General features: G+C 40.6%; 1 pseudogene; it reads right to left on the bottom strand.

Annotated features, from left to right (window-relative positions):
• Positions 1–1,489: 1,489 nt before the first annotated feature.
• LOC106562873 (butyrophilin subfamily 1 member A1-like) overlaps positions 1,490–24,725 on the bottom strand; it is a 160,979-nt pseudogene continuing 137,743 nt past the window's right edge.

Here is a 24,725-nt window from a genome sequence, read left to right as displayed (position 1 = left end):
GCATCTGGGCCAGATTAATAGAGTACCACAGTATGAGTCATAATACCCATAAAACAGTTAAACAGGGAAATGGTTCCAATCGTTTTTTACACCATTCATTTTTCCCATAGTGGATTTTAGAAACACTTAAAATAATGGCTGTGTTTCGTGTAGGCTTACCCTGGGGTGACGTTTTGATAACTGTGTAAATCTCTAGGACAAGGTGACTTTAATCAATATACTCACCTGTATTTACTCGCAAAAAAATGAAATGCTAATTAGCTTCTAATGTGGCTATCATAAAGAACTACAAATACCATGGTGATCTGGATGAGACTGCTGCATTCTAGGCAAAGGGTAAGAATCTCTGGATTAACCAGCTAATGTTAGCTAAATGTAGTAATTAACAAATTGGCTAAATGTCTTTAAATTGACAATTCTGTGGACTGTCTTGTGCAAGATTTAAATTGAAACAATACCTGTTTATCAAAGGTTTCAGCTAGAGATGACGAGCTGGAGCTTTCAGGGATTTGGAGATTTGCAAGACGTCTACTTTCATGCAGCAACGTTCTAACATCTAGTGGAAAGCCTTCCCAGAAGAATGGAGGCTGTTATAGCAGCAAAACGGGGGACCAACTCCACATTAATGCCTAGGATTTTGGAATGAGATGTTCGACGGGCAGGTGTCCATATACTTTTGGTCATGTAGTGTACCATTGGAAACCTGAGAAAAAAGAAGATGAAAAGGGTGGAGTACAGCAGAGTCTAGATGGAAACTAGTGACGAGTGGCCACTTATCAAACCAATCAAGTATCTTGCATCGTTGGAGTTTCAAAGATACAGTGTTTCTACATAAAAAAGTAGCACTTGCAACAAGCTAGCATGCTAGATACTAAGTTAATGCTGCATAGGCTACTGAAACATATGAAGCAAGACACGGACCAAAAAAACAAAAAAAAACAAGGAAATGTCTCTCCTGTTGGGATAAAAAATGTTTACTCAGAGCCAATCAAATGCCAGTGGTGAATGCCAGCACTCCCATTGAAACTCAAAATGCAAAACTGAAGTTCTCCATACTTCAATAGTGAATGAGATGCGATTTGGAAGGACGGCCACTTGAGACTAGGGATGGCCACTAGGGACGGCCACTAGAGACGGCCACTTGAGACTAGGGACGGCCACTTGAGACTAGGGACGGCCACTTGAGACTAGGGACGGCCACTTGAGACTAGGGACGGCCACCTGAGACTAGGGACGGCCACTAGAGACGGCCACTAGAGGTGGCCACTTGAGACTAGGGACGGCCACTTGAGATGGCCACTTGAGACTAGGGGCGGCCACTTGAGACAGCCACTTGAGACTAGGGACGGCCACCTGAGACTAGGGACGGCCACTAGAGACTAGGGACGGCCACTAGAGACTAGGGACGGCCACTAGAGACGGCCACCTGAGACTAGGGACGGCCACCTGAGACTAGGGATGCGGTAGTACTGTAGTCTGATGACAATGATGGAGATAAAACACACTTTATTTGGAAAATGTTATAATCAAATGATACATTTCTAAACATTTATTTTGTGTTGATGCTACATACTTAACTAAATATAGAAGCACACAGCAGAATGGATACAGAACAAATACTGTTAGAAAACACAGAGAATAAAAATATATAGCACATTCTCCTCAAGACAGAACAGTCCAAGGGATTGGTGAAAGACACGTCAAAGATTAGTCAAACATTAACAAGAAATCAGTGGTCTGGCATGTCCAGTACCAGAATGGGTTCAGATCCAACCCATTGCTCTTTCAACATTCCTACCTTTACCTCTCTGTCCTATCCAATAAACAGTAAACTGGCCCACTCTACAACAACAAAAAAGATTGACAGGAAATCTGAGAACTCATGTACATGAACTCTCTCCTATTGCATCCCTTTACTAACTGTTTATACCTGCCTTGATTGTTTTAAAACAGTCAGTCAGTGACATCTACAGGACAGATGACCACTGAGATACTATCAATGACACCAGGGCTGAAGAATGGAGAGTTTCTCAGTGAAGGAGCAGAATAGGCTCTTTTTTTACTTGGTTGGGCTTCGACCCCTGGTATCATATAAACACACATAAGACATGGAAGACTGTGGAGAATTGCAGGAAATCAGCTTTAAAACAGCCCCCAAAAAATCTCTGCCCCCATGCAAAATGTGTAGAATTGCAGGAAATTTGCTTTAAAACAGCAACATGTTCTCTTGGCCCATAAGAAGGTGGGGGTTTGATACTACGCTGATTATCCATCTGATCCTTTGCCACCTAGGAAATATGTGTCACTGGACCGTCTCAAATAGGACTTGAGCACCCCTGGTCTGGAGTCACATCCACTGTGGAGAGAAACATACATTATTGCAAACACAACGACATGATGACATCAACATCAGTGGTATAATACACTATGGTAAACACAATGACATCAACATCAGTGGTATAATACACTATGGTAAACACAACGACATGATGACATCAACATCAGTGGTATAATACACTATGGTAAACACAATGACATCAACATAATTTCCAGAATGTAAAATATGTTACAAATTTGTAAAATGTATATGTTACTAATTCCAATTTGTTGTGGCTAACGGTAGCTAGGTGGTTAACGTGAATGTGAACATAATTGTGTGTGTTCTACTTTACTAGAAGTTACATGGAAGAGACATTTACATAATGCTAGTAATGTGCTGATATGAAGACACAATTTAGCATTCTACGATATGTCTGTAAACATGTAGAGTAGATGGAAGTCGGTGAGAACATCATTAACATGAACACTAGAAGATGTAGTCTCTCTCTGGGACTACTTGGTCGAGATTCAATCCAATGTGCGCTACACCACAGGGCACTTCGCAGCTGACAAAGCACTTTTTAAAGACATTTTCCACCGGCATGCACAGAGATCACAGTCATGGTAAACACCACACATGTTGACAGTGTGCAATAACATCACTCTCAAATTCATAGACCGAGCTATGGATGCAAGGACTGATACTGATACTGTATTAAAATTGTAGTTTTAAATATGTTTGGAGGCTATACAGTGGGGCAAAAAAGTATTTAGTCAGCCACCAATTGTGCAAGTTCTCCCACTTAAAAAGATGAGAGAGGCCTGTAATTTTCATCATAGGTACACTTCAACTATGACAGACAAAATGAGAAGAAAAAAAATCCAGAAAATCACATTGTAGGATTTTTTATGAATTTAATTGCAAATTATGGTGGAAAATAAGTATTTGGTCAATAACAAAAGTTTCTCAATACTTTGTTATATACCCTTTGTTGGCAATGACACAGGTCAAACGTTTTCTGTAAGTCTTCACAAGGTTTTCACACACTGTTGCTGGTATTTTGGCCCATTCCTCCATGCAGATCTCCTCTAGAGCAGTGATGTTTTGGGGCTGTCGCTGGGCAACACAGACTTTCAACTCCCTCCAAAGATTTTCTATGGGGTTGAGATCTGGAGACTGGCTAGGCCACTCCAGGACCTTGAAATGCTTCTTACGAAGCCACTGGATCTGCCAATCAGCAGACAGCAACTCGAATGCGTGCGTACCAATGCTAGCTCCCGGTCGTGTCCTCAAAGTATTTTTTTTGCTATCGTACCTAACATTTTAACAGTTTACAACAAAGGAGTTTTTATATTTTATTATTTTTTTTACCAGGAACGTGTCTCTCCGGTAAAACATGTACTTTGCCATGATTGTCAGTTATGTAGCTGCTCTACTGATAATCTCAGTGCGTCCTTGCTGGGATGACACAAATCTACTGCCGGAGAATATCTACACCAAACACATTGGTTCACCGATCCACCGGAGCGGACTATACACAGCATACCATAATGTTCTGAATAATGGCCAAGTCTACCTCGCTCCCTATTCCACTGAACCGCTTAGGCGTGACAAACACAAGTACAACATTTATCGGAAACTGTTAAACTACCTGTTCACTACCCTGCTGCTCTCCGGGGATGTGCAACTTAATCCTGGGCCTAACATCACCGAGCCAGCGATACTCACCGGAGTGGAAAGCAGGGGATGGCCTCGTCCACAGATCATCGCCGCTGTGGAAGTGGGTGAGTGCTATCGTCCCATGGTTTCTCTCGATTCACCCAGCTCCAGGATAGATTTGGACTCTTCAAACATACCCAAGCCGCTATATGCGACCCCTGACTTTGCTTCTGGTACGCAAGCTGTTTTAAATAGTTCCCCACATCCAGTGCAAGCGGGAGGGATTGTTAATTCCGCTACCGAACTACCCCTAATCAAAACGAAACAAAACGGCCTAAACCCAGCTGTCAGAAAACACAGAAAATGTAACTTTTTTCAATGTGTCAATCACTCTCGAGTCATCTGGGACCCACGGGCTAAGCCCAAGGGACTACTAGGAGGGCACTTGAACATTCGTAGTGTCATTCCAAAAAGTGATCAAATTCAACATCTTCTCACAGACTCCAACCTTGACTTCCTCTGCCTCTCAGAGACATGGCTCCATACAAACTCTCCATGTGCTGCTTTGATTGTGCCTGGCTACAATGTTTTCAGGAGAGACAGGATTGAAGGAAGAGGAGGGGGTCTGATGATTTACATTAAAGAACATATCCGATGTAAACAAATTGAGTGGTCATGTGATAATGAACTAGAATGTATTGGCCTGAACGTTACACTGTCTCCCCAAATGTCCTTTACCCTTATTGGAATGTATAGACCACCTTCCACCAAAAGTGTGTTTTTTGATCAGTTTAATAACATGCTTAGGGAATGTGATTTTGGGAAGGAGGTCATCTTAATGGGAGATTTTAATATTAATTATGAAGACAAGTCTTGTAGGAAAACCCTCAAACGGATCACTAATACCTTTGACCTTACACAGCTCGTTAAAGGGCCAACCAGGGTGACTTGTTGCTCTAAAACACAGATTGATTTGGTGTTCAGTAATTAACCAGAGAGAGTGACTAAATCATTCAATATGGTTACTGGGCTATCTGATCATAATTTGACACGTATAGCCAGAAAGTTGTCTAAGAGCAGGTTTAAGCTCTCTACTGTTAGAAAGCTAGATCAACTAAGAATACCTAAGAGTGAATTAAACTATTTTGAAAAAGCAATTAATGGAATTAACTGGAATGATCTCTTGTCCTATACAGACGTGGAAGCTGATAGTGAGGTTTTTCTATCCACAATCCAGGCTACAATAAATGGTTTCCTAAAGAAAATCAAATCCAAACCTGGCCAAATGAGCACTCTTCCTTGGCTAAATGGAGAAATTTGGAAATTGATGAAAGAACGAGATTATGCTCTAAAAACAGCCCTAAAATCCAAATTAGAGCATGACAGACGTAGGTTTACCATGTTGAGAAATAAGGTGATGAAAGAAATCAGACTTTTTTATTAACATAATTGGTGAGGCAAAGGGAAATTCTAAATTGATCTGGGAGAATCTAAAAAAGTTAACAGGGAAAGACCATAGTAACACCGCAAAAAGACTAGAAATCATGGTGAATAACAATCTAACACAGGATGCAGTTGAAATAGCAATAGCCTTCAATTCCTACTTTATTGACTCTGTCAAGGTACTGACACAGAACCCCTCCACTGGTTTATTGGGCTCAGTGCTAGTGAATGACGCTCAACCTGTCTTCATCATAAGGGAGGTTTCTGAGTCAAAGGTGAACAAGGTGATTAGCTCACTAAAGAACTCTAAATCCAAAGATGTGTTTGGGCTGGACTCTACCTTTCTTAAAAACTACAAAGAGTCACTCATTGGCCCCATTACTAAGGTCACCAACACATCTATTGGTCTGGGGGTGTTTCCAAGTGTATGGAAGTCAGCCATAATAACGGCCATCTTTAAATCGGGCGACCCTGCTGATGTGAGTAACTACAGGCCCATTAGTATACTACCTGTAGTGTCGAAGGTTGTTGAAAAGTGTGTAGCAGAACAACTGATTTCCCACCTCAACAACAGCCCCTTCACATTACACTCCATGCAGTTTGGCTTCAGAGCGAAACACTCCACAGAAACGGCCAACTGCTTTCTTCTGGAAAATGTGAAGTCCAAGATGGACAAAGGGGGCGTTGTTGGGGCTGTGTTTCTGGACCTAAGGAAGGCTTTCGATACTGTTAACCATGAGATTCTCATCACAAAATTGTCCAAGTTCAACTTTTCCCCCGATGCCTTGAGATGGATGAAATCATACCTTGAAGGCAGAACTCAGTGTGTCAGAGTGAGCAATGAGCTGTCGCCCACTCTTAGCTATGATGTGGGCGTGCCCCAAGGGTCAATACTGGGGCCCCTCCTGTTCAGCTTGTACATTAATGATCTGCCTTCCGTCTGCACTGGGTCTGAAGTTCAAATGTATGCAGATGATACAGTGATATATGTGCATGCAAAGAGCAAACAACAAGCTGCACAAGAACTCACTACTGTAATGGTCCAGGTTACAAAGTGGCTCAGTGACTCGTGTTTGCATCTCAATGTGAAAAAAACAGTTTGCATGTTCTTCACAAAGAGGGCAACAGATGCTACTGAGCCAGATGTCTATGTGTCAGGGGAGAAGCTCCAGGTGGTATCTGATTTTAAGTACCTTGGAATCATACTTGATTCCAACCTCTCTTTTAAAAAGCATGTGAAAAAGGTAATTCAAATAACCAAATTCAACCTAGCTAATTTCCGATTTATACGAAATTGTTTGACCACAGAGGTAGCAAAACTGTATTTCAAATCGATGATACTCCCCCACTTAACATACTGCTTGACTAGTTGGACCCAAGCTTGCTATACAACATTAAAACCTATTCAGTCTGTCTACAAACAGGCTCTCAAAGTGCTCGATAGAAAGCCCAATAGCCATCATCACTGTTACATCCTCAAAAAGCATGAGCTCCTGAGTTGGGAAAATCTTGTGCAATACACCGACGCATGTTTTGTATTCAAGATCCTAAATGGCCTGGCTCCCCCTCCACTCAGTATTTTTGTAAAACAGAAAACCCAAACATATGGCAGCAGATCCACAAGGTCTGCCATGAGAGGTGACTGTATAGTTCCCTTAAGGAAAAGCACCTTTAGTAAATCTGCTTTCTCTGTGAGAGCTTCCCATGTCTGGAATACACTGCCATCAGACACACATAACTGCACCACATATCACACTTTCACAAAATACATGAAGACATGGCTAAAGGTCAATCAGACTTGTGAACATAATCCCTAGCTGTGTATTGCCGCTTTCCATGTTGTCTGTTGTCTGTAGCTTGTGAGGTGTGGAAACACTTTGTTGTTTTTATGGATTTTGTCTTGTTGCTTTTTGTTCTATGTTGCTCTGTCTGTATGCTACATCTTGCTTGTCCTATGTTGCTCTGTCTGTATGCTATGTCTTGCTTGTCCTATGTTACTCTGCGTGTGCTCACTGTTCAATGATTGTCTATATTGTAATTGTTTTTAATAACCTGCCCAGGGACTGCGGTTAAAAATTAGCCGGCTGGCTAAAACCGGCACTTTCACTGAAACGTTGATTAATGTGCACTGTCCCTGTAAAAATAAAATAAACTCAAACTCAAACTCCTTCGTTGCCCGGGCGGTGTGTTTGGGATCATTGTCATGCTGAAAGACCCAGCCACGTTTCATCTTCAATGCCCTTGCTGATGGAAGGAGGTTTTCACTCAAAATCTCACGATACATGGCCCCATTCATTCTTTCCTTTACACGGATCAGTCCCCCTGGTCCCTTTGCAGAAAAACAGTCCCAAAGCATGATGTTTCCACCCCCATGCTTCACAGTAGGTATGGTGTTCTTTGGAAGCAACTCAGCATTCTTTGTCCTCCAAACACGATGAGTTGAGTTTTTACCAAAAAGTTATATTTTGGTTTCATCTGACCATATGACATTCTCCCAATCCTCTTCTGGATCATCCAAATGCTCTCTAGCAAACTTCAGACGGGCCTGGACATGTACTGGCTTAAAACCTCTTACATCTAGACGTTCCGCTAGCGGAACACCTGCTCCAATATCTAATGATGGGCGTGGCGCGAAATACAAAGTCCTCGAAAATCCGAAAACTTCAATTTTTCAAACATATGATTATTTTACACCATTTTAAAGACAAGAATCTCCTTTATCTAACCACACTGTCCGATTTCAAAAAGGCTTTACGGCAAAAGCAAAACATTACATTATGTCAGCAGAGTACCCAGCCAGAAATAATCAGACACCCATTTTTCAAGCTAGCATATAATGTCACAAAAAACAAAACCACAGCTAAATGCAGCACTGACCTTTGATGATCTTCATCAGATGACACTCCTAGGACATTATGTTATACAATACATGCATGTTTTGTTCAATCAAGTTCATATTTATATCAAAAAACAGCTTTTTACATTAGCATGTGACGTTCAGAACTAGCATTCCCACCGAACACTTCCGGTGAATTTACTAAATTACTCACGATAAACGTTCACAAAAAACATAACAATTATTTTAAGAATTATAGATACAGAACTCCTTTATGCAATCGCGGTGTCCGATTTTAAAATAGCTTTTCGGTGAAAGCACATTTTGCAATATTCTGAGTAGATAGCCCGGCCATCGTGGCTAGCTATTTTGACACCCACCAAGTTTGGTACTCAACAAACTCAGATTTCCTATAAGAAAAATTGGATTACCTTTGCTGTTCTTCGTCAGAATGCACTCCCAGGACTTCTACTTCAATAACAAATGTTGGTTTGGTTCCAAATAATCCATAGTTATATCCAAATAGCGGCGTTTTGTTGTGCGTTCAAGACACTATCCGAAGGGTAACGAAGGGTGACGCGCCCGGCGCGTTTCGTGACAAAAAAAATCTAAATATTCCATTACCGTACTTCGAAGCATGTCAAACGCTGTTTAAAATCAATTTTTATGCGATTTTTCTCGTAAAAAAGCGTTAATATTCCGACCGGGAGTCGTTGTTTTCGTTCAAAGACAGAGAAAGTAAAATGGACTCTTCTCGTGCACGCGCGCGCCAGTCTCATTGTTCTCAGATCGACCACTATCCAATTGCGCTACTGTTTTTCAGCCATGGCCTGCAAAGTCATCATTCAACATTCTGACGCCTTCTGAGAGCCTATGGGAGTGTTAGAAAATGTCACGTTACAGCAGAGATCCCCTGTTTTGGATAGAGATGATCAAGAAGGCCAAGAAATGGTCAGAGACGCCGCTTCCTGTTTGGAATCTTCTCAGGTTTTGGCTTGCCAAATGAGTTCTGTTATACTCACAGACACCATTCAAACAGTTTTAGAAACTTTGGGAGTGTTTTCTATCCAAAGCTAATAATTAAATGCATATTCTAGTTTCTGGGCAGGAGTAATAATCAGATTAAATCGGGTACGTTTTTTATCCGGCCGTGAAAATACTGCCCCCTATCCATAACAAGTCAAGCAGGGGGACACGTCTGGCACCGCAGAATTTGAGTCCCTGGCGGCGTAGTGTGTTACTGATGGTAGGCTTTGTTACTTTGGTCCCAGCTCTCTGCAGGTCATTCACTAGGTCCCCCCGTGTGGTTCTGGGATTTTTGCTCACCGTTCTTGTGATCATTTTGACCCCACGGGGTGAGATCTTGCGTGGAGCCCCAGATCGAGGGAGATTATCAGTGGTCTTGTATGTCTTCCATTTCCTAATAATTGCTCCCACAGTTGATTTCTTCAAACCAAGCTGCTTACCTATTGCAGATTCAGGCTTCCCAGCCTGGTGCAGGTCTACAATTTTGTTTCTAGTGTCCTTTGACAGCTCTTTGGTCTTGGCCATAGTGGAGTTTGGAGTGTGACTGTTTGAGGTTGTGGACAGGTGTCTTTTATACTGATAACAAGTTCAAACAGGTGCCATTAATACAGGTAACGAGTGGAGGACAGAGGAGCCTCTTAAAGAAGAAGTTACAGGTCTGTGAGAGCCAGAAATCTTGCTTGTTTGTAGGTGACCAAATACTTATTTTCCACCATAATTTGCAAATAAATTAATTAAAAATCCTACAATGTGATTTTCTGGATTTTTCCCCCTCATTTTGTCTGTCATAGTTGACGTGTACCTATGATGAAAATTACAGGCCTCTCTCATCTTTTTAAGTGGGAGAACTTGCACAATTGGTGGCTGACTAAATACTTTTTTGCCCCACTGTATAGTGTTTCTTTACATTTACTTTGTTTACAAGCATTGAGATAAAACAAGGTTATATTTTGGGTTATGATGGGATACAACAGTTAAACTAAGCTCTTTAATCATGTATAAGTTATACTCTTCAAGAATCAATGGGTACATTGATCCAAAAATGGAGGTATCAACTACCAATTGCCCCTTTGTGCTCAACAACAATGTTTTGGAACCTAAAATGATTTATGTAAATGTATCAACGTGATGATCTGAAGATACTACTTACACATCTCCACACTGAGGACCTCTGTAAACATGTAGAGTAGATGGAAGACAGAACATCATTAACATGAACACTAGAAGATGTATTCTCTCTCTGGGACTCCTTGTCTCATATCAATGTTCCAACATCAGAAGGAACATCTTCAATGTGCTCAAAATAATCTTCTTAAAATGTTTTCCTACTTAAAGTCGGAATAGTAGAGACAATTCAACATGAACACTAGAAGATGTAGTCTCTCTGGGACTCCTTGGTCGTGACTCAATCCAATGTGCAGTATACCGCAGGGCACTTCACAGCTGACAAAGGACTTTTTAAAGGCTTTTTCCACCAGCATTCACAGAGATCACATTCATGGTAAACACTGCACGGCGACTCAAGTGTAAAATACCTTTAAAAGTCTGTTATAGTGTTCTGTGTTATAATGTGCCCTGCAGTGAATCCCGGCCCTTGTCTCATACCACTGTTCCAACATCAGAAGTAAAACCTTTAAATGGCCAATCAGCAGATGAAACAATAACAAAGAGTGATCCCCATCACTGTTTTGGTAAAAAGCTGAGGGATGGGGCTGGAGAAATGTAATCACCCCCTATTCAGACAGAACTATGGATGAAAGAACTGACCATCCATGATATCAAAATGATAGTTTTAACCATGTTTTGACACTATACAGTGTTTGTTTACATTTACTTAGTTTACAAACATTGCAGTAAAATAAGCACATATTTTGGGTTCTGATGGGGTACTACAGTTAAACTAAGCTCTTTAATCATTAATAAGTTCTATTCTTGAAGAATAAATGGGTACATATCATTCATTTCTAAGCCAAAAATAATTGTAGCAACTGCTGATGGACCCTTTGATGTGCTCAAAAATAGAAGAAGAACCATAAAATGTGTTAGAGACAAATTCCTTATTTTCAGTGTCATTACAAATGTTTATGTTTTGCCAAATTAGAAATCAGGAAATATTGACTGATTGAATGTAAGTATGAATATTGCATTATAAATTATGGAGTATGGTTGATGAAATCATGTTTTTGGTTTTCTATTATGGTTATCATGGGCATTTGAAAACACTATGGAACCTTACCTGGACACACCCCTTTTTCCCATGTTCCCCTTTCCTCTACCTATTTATGGTTTTGGCATTATGGGTCAGCTAGGACTCAGGTATGGAGTTACCATACATTATGGGTCAGCTAGGACTCAGGTATGGAGTTACCATACATTATGAGTCAGCTGGGACTCAGGTATGGAGTTGCCATACATTATGGGTCAGCTTTGCTTTGATCATGGATGGACTCTGTAGCCGTTGAAATTACCTGTGTTTTGGAAACATGGAGCCTTTGACTGGCAAGTACATTTCTGTTTGTTTTTACACTATCAGAGCTTTGGGTTCTCTGTTTTGTGTTTACTTTGGAAGCATGTCTGACGTCGGCATCACATACCTGTGGCCTCAAGGTAAGTTTTGAATTGGATTACGAATAGCCTTTATAAAATGGTTCACATAAACCTTTCAAAGTGATGATCTGGGACTCCTTGTCTCATATCAATGTTACAACATCAAACAAAAGTCAGGGAACATGAATATGCGTAATATGTGTTTTCTACCATTTCATTAAATAAATGTGACTGGTCCATCAGTGATCCAGGTGTATCAGAAACTACCCACTGGACAAACTGCATCATTTCAACGTGGATAACTGGGAAATATTTGGTTGAGACGTTGATCAATGAGATTACAACCTGCAGTGTATTCACCCACTCAAAAAGACAGCCAAACATTAGTTGAATTTCTAATGTGTTATCCCTACACTTTCAACCACAACCAAATTCCTGTGGGAAAACAATCTTTGATTTTTGGTTTTGTTGTCACATAAATGTCTATCACTGCGCTTTCAACTAACTTAAAGCACAGCAAAGTTGAAATGAGAATACAATGTCAGATATTTTGTTTATTTATACAACAGATTAATGTGAATATTCCTGTGCTTCATCCAATAGCAGAATCAAATGACCTGGATTGCAGTTGAGATTAAATGGAGAAAAAAACAAAATGGTTGACATAATTCAGGTAAAGTGATGATCTGAAGACACTACTTACCTCGCTGCACAGTGATGTCATCTGTAAATATGTAGAGTAGATGGAAGACAGAACATCATTAACATGAACACTAGAAGATGTATTCTCTCTCTGGGACTCCTTGTCTCATATCAATGTTCCAACATCAGAAGGAACATCTTCTATGTGCTCAAAATAACCTTCTTAAAATGTTTTCTTAACTAAAGTCTGTAAATTAGAGACAATTTTACTTTTGTGGTTCTAATAACGTTAGCAAAGTGATGATCTGAAGACACTACTTACCTAACTTCTTAGTGATGCGAACTGTAAACATGTAGAGTAGATGGAAGACAGTGAGAACATCATTAACATGAACACTAGAAGATGTAGTCTCTCTCTGGGACTCCTTGTCTCATACCAATGTTCCAACATAAGAAGTAACATCTAGGGCCAATCAGAAGTTTAAACAATAACAAAGCGTGATCCCAGCCACTGTTGTTTTGGTAGAAAGCTGAGGGAGGGGCTGGAGAAATAATATCACTCTCAAATTCATAGACAGAACTATGGATGCAAGGCCTGACCATCCATGATGTCCCCTGTAAACATGTAGAGTAGATGGAAGACAGTGAGAACATCATTAACATGAACACTAGAAGATGTAGTCTCTCTCTGGGACTCCTTGTCTCATACCAATGTTCCAACATCAGATAAAAGTCAGGGAACATTAATATGCACAACATGATGTGTTTTCTACTTCACTAGAAGTTACATCTACAGAAGAGACATTGGTTTATATGTTATCAAAGTGATGCTCTAAAGATACTACTTACTCCTCTCCTTCTTGAGGTCATCTGTAAACATGTAGAGTATATGGAAGACAATGAGAACATCATTAACATGAACACTAGAAGATGTAGTCTCTCTCTGGGACTCCTTGTCTCATATCAATGTTTCAACATCAGAAGGAACATCTTCAATGTGCTCAAAATAACCTTCAAATGTTTTCCTATCTAAAGTCTGTAAATTAGAGAAAATGTAACTTTTGTGGTTCTAATAATGTTTTCAAAGTGATGATCTGAAGACTCTACTTACCTAGCTTCTTTTTGATGCCATCTGTAAACATGTGGAGGAGATGGAAGACAGTGAGAACATCATTAACATGAACACTAGAAGATGTAGTCTCTCTCTGGGACTCCTTGTCTCATATCACTTCACTAATGTCACAAATCCTAATTGAGTTCCACACACCTAAATCATTCACCAGAACAATGAGATTCCCCTCAAACGTATCTGTGGACATAGATAATAAGATAAAAGTCAGGGAACATTAATGTGAACAACATTGTGTTTTTTCCCTCTAGAAGTTTTAGATAGAAGAGACATTGGTTTACATAATTCTAACAATGTGGTGATCTGAAGACAATACTTACCTAGCTTCTTAGTGAGGTCCTCTGTAAACATGTAGAGTAGATGGAAGACAGTGAGAACATCATTAACATGAACACTACAAGATGTAGTCTCCTTGTCTCATATCATTGTTCTAACATCAGAAGGAACAACTAGGGCCAGTCAGAAGTTGAAACATTGACAAAGCGTGATCCCAGCCACTGTTGTTTTGGTAGAAAGCTGAGGGAGGGGCTGGAGAAATAATATCACTCCCAAATTCATGGACAGAACTATGGATGCAAGGACTGACCATCCATGATACTGTATCAACATTATAGTTTTAAATATGTTTGGAGGCTATATAGTGTTTGTTTACATTTACTTTGTTTACAAACATTGAGATAAAACAAGGTTATATTTAGGGTTCTGATGGGGTACAACGGTTAACCTGTCTGGGCTAGGGGGCAGTATTTTCACAGCCGGATAAAAAACGTACCCGATTTAAACTGGTTACTACTCTTGCGCAGAAACTAGAATATGCATATTATTAGTAGATTTGGATAGAAAACACTCTGAAGTTTCTAAAACTGTTTGAATGGTGTCTGTGAGTATAACAGAACTCATATGGCAGGCAAAAACCAGAGAAAATTCCAAGCAGGAAGTGGCCTGTCTGAGAATTTGTAGTTCTTCTTTTGATTCTCTATCGAAACTACGGTATCTCTGGGGTTACGTAGCACTTTCTAAGGCTTCCATTGGCTCTCTAAAGCCTTCAGAAAGCGGATTGAGGTGTCTCCTGTCTCTGGGCAGAGTATAGAAGCTCAGTTTCTCAGTGGTCTGCCTGGTGACAAAGAGATTGGATATGCGCGTTCACGAGACCACGCTGTTTTTTTCTTTTCCTCTTTGAATGAATACACTATTGTCCGGTTGGAATATTATCGCTATTTTACAAGAAAAATACCATAAAAATTGATTTTAAACAGTGTTTGACATGCTTCTAAGTACGGTAATGGAACATTTTGAATTATTTTGTCTCGAAATGCACTCGCGCGTTACCCTTTGGATAGTGACCTGAACGCACGAACAAAACGGAGGTATTTGGACATAACTATGGATTATTTGGAACAAAAACAAAATTTCTTGTGGAAGTAGCAGTCCTGGGAGTGCATTCTGACGAAGATCAGCAAAGGTAATACAATTTTTCTAATACTAATTCTGAGTTTAGTGTGCCCCGAAGTTGGCGGGTGTCAAAATAGCTAGCCGTGATGGCTGAGCTATGTACTCAGAATATTGCAAAATGTGCTTTTGCCGAAAAGCTATTTTAAAATCTGACATAGTGAATGCATAAAGGAGTTCTGTATCTATAATTCTTAAAATAATTGTTATGTATTTTGTCAACGTTTATGATGAGTAATTTAGTAAATTCACCGGAAGTTTTCGGTGGGGATACATTTTCTGAACATCACACGCCAATGTAAAAAGCTATTTTTTTATATAAATATGAACTTGATTGAACAAAACATACATGTCTTGTATAACATAATGTTCTAGGAGTGTCATCTGATGAAGATCATCAAAGGTTAGTGCTTCATTTAGCTGTGTTTTGGGTTTCTGTGACATATATGCTTGCTTGGAATATGGCTGTGTGATTATTTTGGGCTATGCACTCTCCTAACATAATGTAATGTTTTGCTTTCGCTGTAAAGCCTTTTTGAAATCGGACAATGTGGTTAGATTAAAGAGAGTCTTATCTTTAAAATGGTGTAAAATAGTCATATGTTAGAAAAATTGAAATTATTGAATTTTTTCGGTTTTTGTATTTCGCGCCACGCTGTTCCACTGGCTGTTGAATAGAGTGGGACGGTGACGTCACACCTAGCCCATAGAGGTTAAACTAAGCTCTTTAACAATTTATAAGTTATATTCTTCAAGAATCAGTGGGTACATATAATTCATTTATAAGTCCAAAAATGAATATAGCAATTACCGATTGTCCGTTTGTGCTCAAAAAATATATATATATATAAAATGGTTTACGTAAATCGAGCATTGATGATCTGAAGACACTACTTACCCTTCTCCTTCCTGAATTTATCTGTAAATGTCACGTCCTGACCCTTGTAAAATGTCATTTTCTAGAGTAGAGTAAGTCAGGGCGTGACAGGGGGTGTTTTTGGGTGGTTTTCTATGTTTTCTATTTCTATGTTTAAGTTTTAGTTTTTCTATTTCTATGTTGGGTTTTTTGGGGGTTGATCTCCAATTGGACGCAGCTGGTCCTCGTTACCTCTAATTGGAGATCATATTTAGGTAGGGTTTTTTTCTAGCGTGTTGGTGGGCAGTTGTTTTCCGTTTTCTTGTCTGTTGCCTGACAGAACTGTTTGCTGTCGTTTTGTTTCTTTGTAAAAGTGTTTAGTTTTCATTAAAGAATAATCATGAGCACTCAACACGCCGCGCCTTGGTCCCCTCTATACGACGCCCGTTACAGAACTACCCACCACGATTTGATCAAGCGGCGTGCCCGGGCAGAGATGGATACTTGGTCTAATGAGGATTGGATTGAAAGGAGAAACTGGACTTGGGGCCAGGTAATAGACAGGTATCGTAGCCTACCGGGGCAGAACGAGAGGCAGCCCCCAAAATAATTTTTGGGGGGGACACACGGGTAGTTTGGCTGGGCCAGGGGTGAGACCTGAGCCAACTCCCCGTGCTATTTGTGGTGAGTATATGCCTGCTTCTCGCGCTCTCCCTCCAGTGCGCCTCCATAGCCCAGTACGTCCTGTGCCTGCTCCTCGCACTCTCCCTCCAGTGCGCCTCCATAGCCCAGTATGTCCTGTGCCTGCTCCTCGCACTCTCCCTCCAGTGCGCCTCCATAGCCCAGTATGTCCTGTGCCTGCTCCTCACACTCTCCCTCCAGTGCGCCTCCATAGCCCAGTACGTCCTGTGCCTGCTCCTCGCACTCTCCCTCCAGTGCGCCTCCATAGCCCAGTACGGCCGGTGCCTGCTCTGAGCACCCGGTCCTCAGTGCGTCTCTCCAGTCCGGTGAGACCTGTTCCAGCTCCACGAGTGAAGCCTCCAGTGATAATCTATGGTCCGAAGCCTGTAGAGATGATCCATGGCACGAAGCCTCTAGTGAGGATCCATGGCCCGGAGCCTGTAGGGATGTTCCATGGCACGAAGCCTGTAGGGATTATCCATGGTCCGGAGCCAGTAGGGATAATCCATGGCAAGAAGCCTGTAGGGATTATCCATGGTCTGGAGCCTGTAGGGATAATCCATGACCTGGAGCCTGTAGGGATAATCCATGGCCCGGAGCCTGTAGAGATGATCCATGGCACGAAGCCTCCAGTGACGATCCATGGCACGGAACCTGTATTGATGATCCATGGCATGGAGCCTGCAGCAACGGTCCCTAGTCCGGAACCTACAACGACGCTCTCCAGTCCGGAGCCTCTGGCGACGCTCCCCAGTCCGGGGCGACGGTCCCCAGTCCGGAGCCTCTGGCGACGCTCCCCAGTCCGGAGCCTCCGGCGACGGCTCGGAGCCTCCAGCGGCGGCCTGCAGCCCGGAGCCTCTGGCGATGATCTACAGTCTGGTTCATCCGACGACGATCCATGGTCTGGTGGTACAGAACCAGAGGGATCTGCGGGCGGAGCGGGGGTTACGCCCCGAACCGGAGCCACCTCCGCTGCTGGAGGATCTGCTGGATGGTAAGGTTCTGGGTACTGCACTAGAGCTGCCAAAGAGAATTGTCACCCTCCCTACCCTCCCTTTTTGTTTTGTGGTTTCTTTTGTTGTTGTTTTTTTAGTTGCATTCGGAGTCTGCACCTTTGGGGGGGGGTACTGTCAAATCCTGACCTTGTAAAATGTCATTTTCTATAGTAGAGTAGGTCAGGGCGTGACAGGGGTGTTTTTGGGTGGTATTTCTATGTTTAAGTTCTAGTTTTTCTATGTTTTTTTTTGGGGTTGATCTGCAATTGGAGGCAGCTGGTCCTCGTTACCTCTAATTGGAGATCATATTTAAGTTGGTGTTTTTTCTAGCGTGTTTGTGGGTAGTTTTCCGTTTTGTTGTCTATTGCCTGACGGAACTGTTTGCTGTCGTTTTGTTTCTTTGTAAAAGTGTTTAGTTTTCATTAAAGAATAATCATGAGCACTCAACACGCCACGCCTTGGTCCCCTCTATACGACGCACGTTACAGTAAACATGTCTCATATCACTTCACTAATGTCACAAATCCTAATTGAGTTACACCACCTAAATGAGTCCAGCTTACCTCTGTGAGACAACTTCTACACTGAAGATATTCCACCCTACCACCACTTCTTAATTTCATTAATTAATTGTGACTGGTCCATCATTATCAGATTCTACCTCTCTCTAGTCTAGTGGGCCTATACAGCCTCAACACATCCTGTTCTAGAACATCATTCTATGGTCTGAAGACACTGGGATATGAAGGACACTACTTACCCAGTTGACTAGTGAGATCCTTCTCAACCTTATCTGTAGACATAGATAATAAGAAAAGTCAGGGAACATTCATGTGAACAACGTGTTTTCTACTTCACTAGAAGTTACAGCTAGAAGAGACATTGGTTTATATAATAGTAAAGTGATGATCTGAAGACACTACTTACCTAGCTTCCCAGTGAGGTCATCTGTAAACATGTAGAGTAGATGGAAGACAGTGAGAACATCATTAACATGAACACTAGAAGATCTAGTCTCTCTCTGGGACTCCTTGTGTCATGTCACTTCATTAATGTCACAAATCCTAATTGAGTTCCACCACCTAAATGAGTCCAGCGTACCTCTGTGAGACAACTTCTACAATTAAGATATTCTACCCTAACGCCACTTCTTAATTTAATTTAATAAATGTGACTGGTCCATCAGTGATCCAGGTGTATCAGAAACTACCCACTGGACACACTACGTCATTTCAACGTGGATAACTGGGTAATATTTGGTTGAGACGTTGATTAATGAGATTAAAACCTACAGTATATTGACCCATCTAAAAATACAGCCAGAAGTTAGTTGAATTTCTAATGTGTTATCCCTATGCTTTCAACCATCTAAAAGCATAACCAAATTCCAGTGGGAAAACAATGTTAGATTTTTGATTGTCACACAAATGTCTATCACTGCGCTTTCAACTAATTTAAAGCACAGCAAAGTTGAAATGGGAATACAATGTCAGATATTTTGTTTATTTATACAACAGATTCATGTGAATATCCCTCTGCTTCATCTAATAGCAGAATCAAATGACCTGGATTACAGTTCAAATACAAAAAAAATACAAAAATAAACATAAAATGGTTGACATAATTTTAGCAAAGTGATGATCTGAAGCCAGGACTGTACTTACCCAACTCCTTCTTGAAGTTCACTGTAAACATGTAGAGTAGATGGAAGACAGTGAGAACATCATTAACATGATCACTAGAAGATGTAGTCTCTCTCTGGGACTCCTTGTCTCATTTCAATGTTCCAACATCAGATAAAAGTCAGGGAACATTAATATGCACAACATTAAGTGTTCTACTTCACTAGAAGTTCCATGTTAAAAACATTAGTTTACATAATGTTAACAATATCCAGGCTGTATCACAACCGGACATATTTGGGAGTCCAATAGGGCGGCGCACAATTGGCCCAGCGTCGTCTGGGTTTGGTCGGTGTAGGCCGTCATTGTAAATAATATTTTTTTCTTAAATGACTTGCCTAGGTCAATAAAGGTAAAATGTAAAAAATGATGATCTGAAGACACTACTTACTTAGCTTCACAATGAGGTTCACTGTAAACATGTAGAGTAGATGGAAGACAGTGAGAACATCATTAACATGAACACTAGAAGATGTAGTCTCTCTCTGGGACTCCTTGTCTCATATCAATGTTCCATCATCAGAAGGAACATCTTTAATGTTCTCCGCACAAAGAAAAACATAAAATGGTTGACATAATTCTAACAAAGTAATGATCTGAAGACACTACTTACCTAGCTTATTTTTGAAGTCAACTGTAAATATGTAGAATAGATGGAAGACAGTGAGAGCATCATTAACATGAACACTAGAAGATGTAGTCTCTCTCTGGGACTCCTTGTCTCATATCACTTCTCTAACGTCACAAATCCTAATTGAGTTCCACCACCTAAATGAGTCCAGCGTATCTCTGTGAGACAACTTCTACAATGAAGATATTCTACCCTACCACCACTTCTTAATTTAATTAAATAATTGTGACTGGTCCATCAGTGATCCAGGTGTATCAGAAACTAACCACTGGACACACTACGTTATTTCAACGTGGATAACTGACGTTGTTCATTGAGATTACAACCTATGTATCTACTGCTTGGATAGTTTCATCTGAGCCACTGACTTAATCCCATTCTTTAACTTTTATTTTTGGCCGAGTTGGAGACATTAATCCAACATCTAATTTGTTAACATGTTAATAGGCTATTTTTTATATTTAAAAAGTAATACTGAATTGTGTTTGGTTGTCAACACAACCAAAAATCAACATTGGACAGAGATGTATCTCCTGTTTGGATAGTTCTATCTGTGCCATAATTCTAGTTAGTCTGTAAATTAATAATGTGTTGGATTCAATATCTGATGTTTAGAATAACATAAAATCAAACTATAAATACAGTTTGATTCTGATTTAGTCATATTCTTTAACTTATATTTTTAGTTGAGATGGAGAAGTGAATCCAACAACAAACGGGAATTAAAACCAGAATAAGTCATTGGTACAGATGGAACTATCCAAGTTGAATTGAAGCAATAGCTGTTGACTTTGTAAACGCTATATAGGCCTTAATAGTATCAATGATGATTGATAATGTATGGTCATAGCACATAGATGGAAGACAGTGAAAACATCATTAACATGAACACTAGAAGATGTAGTCTCTCTCTGGGACTCCTTGTCTCATACCAATGTTCCAACATCAGAATAAACACTTTTAATGTGCTTAAAATAACCTTAAAGGCGCTATCTGCAGTTCAATTGAAAATAAAGGCCACCTCGCCATGGCTTTGATAAACAGCTGAGGGAGAAATTAAACTAATCTGAAAGGAATACAGTTACAGTGCATTCGGAAAGTATTCAAACCCCTTGACTTTTTCCATGTTTTGTTACGTTACAGCCTTGTTATAAAATTTGTAAATAGTTTTTTTCCCTTCAATCTACACACAATTACCGATAATGACAAAGCAAAAACAGGTTATACATGTTTGCAAATTTAAAAAAAAACAACTCAAATATCACATTTACATAAGTTTTCAGACCCTTTACTCAGTACTTTGTTGAAGTACCTTTGGCAGCGATTACAGCCTTGAGTCTTCTTGGGTATGACGCGACGAGTTTGGCACACCTGTATTTGGGGGGTTTCTCCCATTCTTAACTGCAGATCCTCTCAAGCTCTGACAGGTTGGATGGGTAGCGTCGCTCTGGGTTCAAGGACATTCAGAGACTTATCCCCAAAGCCACTCCTGCATTGTCTCGCTGTGTGCTTAGCATTGTTGTCCTTTTGGAAGGTGAACCTTTGCCCCATTCTCAGGTCCTGAGCGCTATGGAGCAGGTTTTCATCAAGGATCTCTCTGTACTTTGCTCCGTTCATCTTTCCATCGATCCTGACTAGTCTCCGAGTCCCTGCCACTGAAAGACATCCCCACAGCATGATGCTGCCACCACCATGCTTCACCGTAGGGATGGTGCGAGGTTTCCTCTAGACGTGACGCTTGGCATTCAGGCCAAAGAGTTCTTGGTTTCATCAGACCAGAGAATCTTGTTTCTCATGGTCTGAGAGTAATTTAGGTGCCTTTTGGCAAACTCCAAGTGGGCTGTCATGTGCCTTTTACTGAGGAGTGGCTTCTGTCTGGTCACTACCATAAAGGCCTGATTGGTGGAGTGCTGCACAGATGGTTGTTCTTCTGGAAGGTTCTCCCATCTCCACAGAGTGACCATCGGGTTCTTAGTCCACTTCCCTGACCAAGGCCCTTCTACACCGATTGCTCAGTTTGCCAGCTCTAGGAAGAGTCCTGGTGGTCCCAAACTTCTTCCATTTAAGAATGATGGTAGCCACTGTGTTCTTGGGGACCTTCAATGCTGCAGACATTTTTTGGTACCCTTCCCCAGATCTGTGCCTAGACACAATCCTGTCTCGGAGCTCTACGGACAATTCCTTTGACCTCATGGCTTGGTTTTTGCTCTGACATGCACTGTCAACTGTGGGACCTTATATAGACAGGTTTGTGCCTTTCCAAATCATGTCCAATCAATTGAATTTACCACAGGTGGACTCCAATCAAGTTGTAGAAACATCTCAAGGACGATCAATGGAAACAGGATGCACCTGAGCTCAATTTCGAGTTTCATAGCAAAGGGTCTGAATACTTATTTAAATAAGTTATTTCTGTTTTTTATTTGTAATACATTTCCAAAAACCTGTTTACACTTTGTCCTTATGGGATATTGTGTGTAGATTGATGAGATGAAAAAATAATTTGATCAATTTTAGAATAAGGCTGTAACGTAACAAAATTTGGAAAAGGGAAGGGATCTGAATACTTTCCAAATGCACTGTATGTATGGACACCACTTCAAGTTTCAAGTTTAATTAGACAAACAGTTGCAAGAAAAAGTATGTGAACCTTTGGAAATACCTGGATTTCTGCATAAATTGGTCATGACACTTGATCTGATCTTCATCTAGGTCACAACAATAGACAAACACAGTCTGCTTAAACTAATAACACACAAACAATTATACGTTTTCATGTCTTTATTGAACACACTGTGTAAACATTCACAGTGCAGGGTGGAAAAAGTATGTGAACCCTTTAATAACTGGTTGACTCTCCTTTGGCAGCAATAACCTCAACCAAACTTTTCTGTAGTTGCGGATCAGACCTGCACAACGGTCAGGAAGAATTTTGGACCATTCCTCTTTACAAAACTGTTTCAGTTATGCAATATTCTTGGGATGTCTGGTGTGAACTGCTCTCTTGAGGTCATGCCACAGCATCTCAAATTGGGTTGAGGTCAGGACTAGGCCACTCCAGAAGGTGTATTTTCTTCTGTTGAAGCCATTCTGTTGTTGATTTACTTGTGTGTTTTGGGTTGTTGTCCTGTTTCATCACCTAACTTCTATTGAGCTTCAATTGGCGGACAGATATCCTTACATTCTCCTGCAAAATGTCTTGATAAACTTGGGAATTCATTTTTCCGTCGATGATAGCAAGCTGTCCAGGCCCTGAGGCAGCAAAGCCGCCCCAAACCATGATGCTCCCTCAACCATACTTTACAGTTGGGATGAGGTTTTGATGTTGGTGTGCTGTGTCTTTTTTTCTCCACACATAGTGTTGTGTGTTCCTTCCAAACAACTCAACTGTAGTTTCATCTGTCCACAGAATATTTTGCCAGTAGTGCTGTGGAACATCCAGGTGCTCTTTTGCAAACTTCAGATGTGCAGCAATGTTTTTTTTGGACAGCAGTGGCTTCTTCCGTGGTGTTCTCTCATGAACACCATTCTTGTTTAGTGTTTTATGTATTGTAGACTCGTCAACAGAGATGTTAGCATGTTCCAGAGATTTCTGTAAGTCTTCAGCTGACACTCTAGGATTCTTCTTAACCTCATTGAGCATTTTGCGCTGTGCTCTTACAGTCATGTTTGCAGGACGGCCACTCCTAAGGAGAGTAGCAACAGTGCTGAACTTTCTCCATTTAAAGACAATTTGTCTAACCGTGGACTGATGAACATCAAGGCTTTTAGAGATACTTTTGTAACCCTTTCCAGCTTTATGCAAGTCAAACATTCTTAATCTTAGGTCTTCTGAGATCTCTTTTGTTTGAGTTATGGTTCACATCAGGCAATGCTTCTTGTGAATAGCAAACTTACATTTTGTGAGTGTTTTTTATAGGGCAAAGCAGCTCTAACCAACATCTCCAATCTCGTCTCATTGATTGGACTCCAGGTTAGCTGACTCCTGACTCCAATTAGCTTTTGGAGAAGTCATTAGCTTAGGTGTTCACATACTTTTTTCCAACCTACACTGTGAATGTTTAAATTATGTATTCAATATAGACAAGAAAAAATACAATAATTTATGTGTTATTAGTTTAAGCACACAAAACTGGTAAGGTACCAAAAAGGTGACTCTTTTTTTTTCACTGCAACATGCAAAAAATCCCTGCTAGGGGTAAATGCAGGTTTTAACTAAATAAACAACAAAGAATATGATCTACATGATCAGTCTCTGTGTGTAAAATAAAAAGTGATTCATGTGAACCTGACTCACAGCTAAAAAATGTAAAGAAAGCAATCCAATGTTATTTGTTGCCTAGACTTTACTGCAAATAACACTCAAGTCTTGAGAAAAAACAATCCACTAATATTGCAGTTAGCCATGACAGCCTTTATAATAGAACGCTTGTGACCACACACATCTAAATATTGCACTTGGGGAAAAAACATCTTACGTAGAAATAGAATGAAACAAACAAGCATTCTATTTCTGCTTTATTATAGTGGCCACTATAGTAGACATCGATCAAGTGCACAAGCCTACATGTGTGCAAAATAATGTTCACCGAGTAAAACATTAAATAATCCCCCCTCACTCACACACGTGTTACTGTCAAGTTCAACACAACAAAAACAATATGTTTGGGCTACACTGCACATTATTACATTGTACACTTTAAGCCTGTGGACATCTGTTCTACAATGTTCCAGCAGAGCATGATACCCTTTGTTGGCATACTTGATCTCTTTCAGGCAGAGTACACCTGGAATACCCCTTTTTATTCGCTATATTGAAAAAGTGAGAA

Source organism: Salmo salar, chromosome ssa01, assembly GCF_905237065.1.
Source record: "Salmo salar chromosome ssa01, Ssal_v3.1, whole genome shotgun sequence".
NCBI classification, from domain to species: Eukaryota; Metazoa; Chordata; class Actinopteri; order Salmoniformes; family Salmonidae; genus Salmo; species Salmo salar.
Note: the sequence above shows the minus strand (reverse complement) of the source record. Positions and strands in the feature narration are given on the sequence as shown.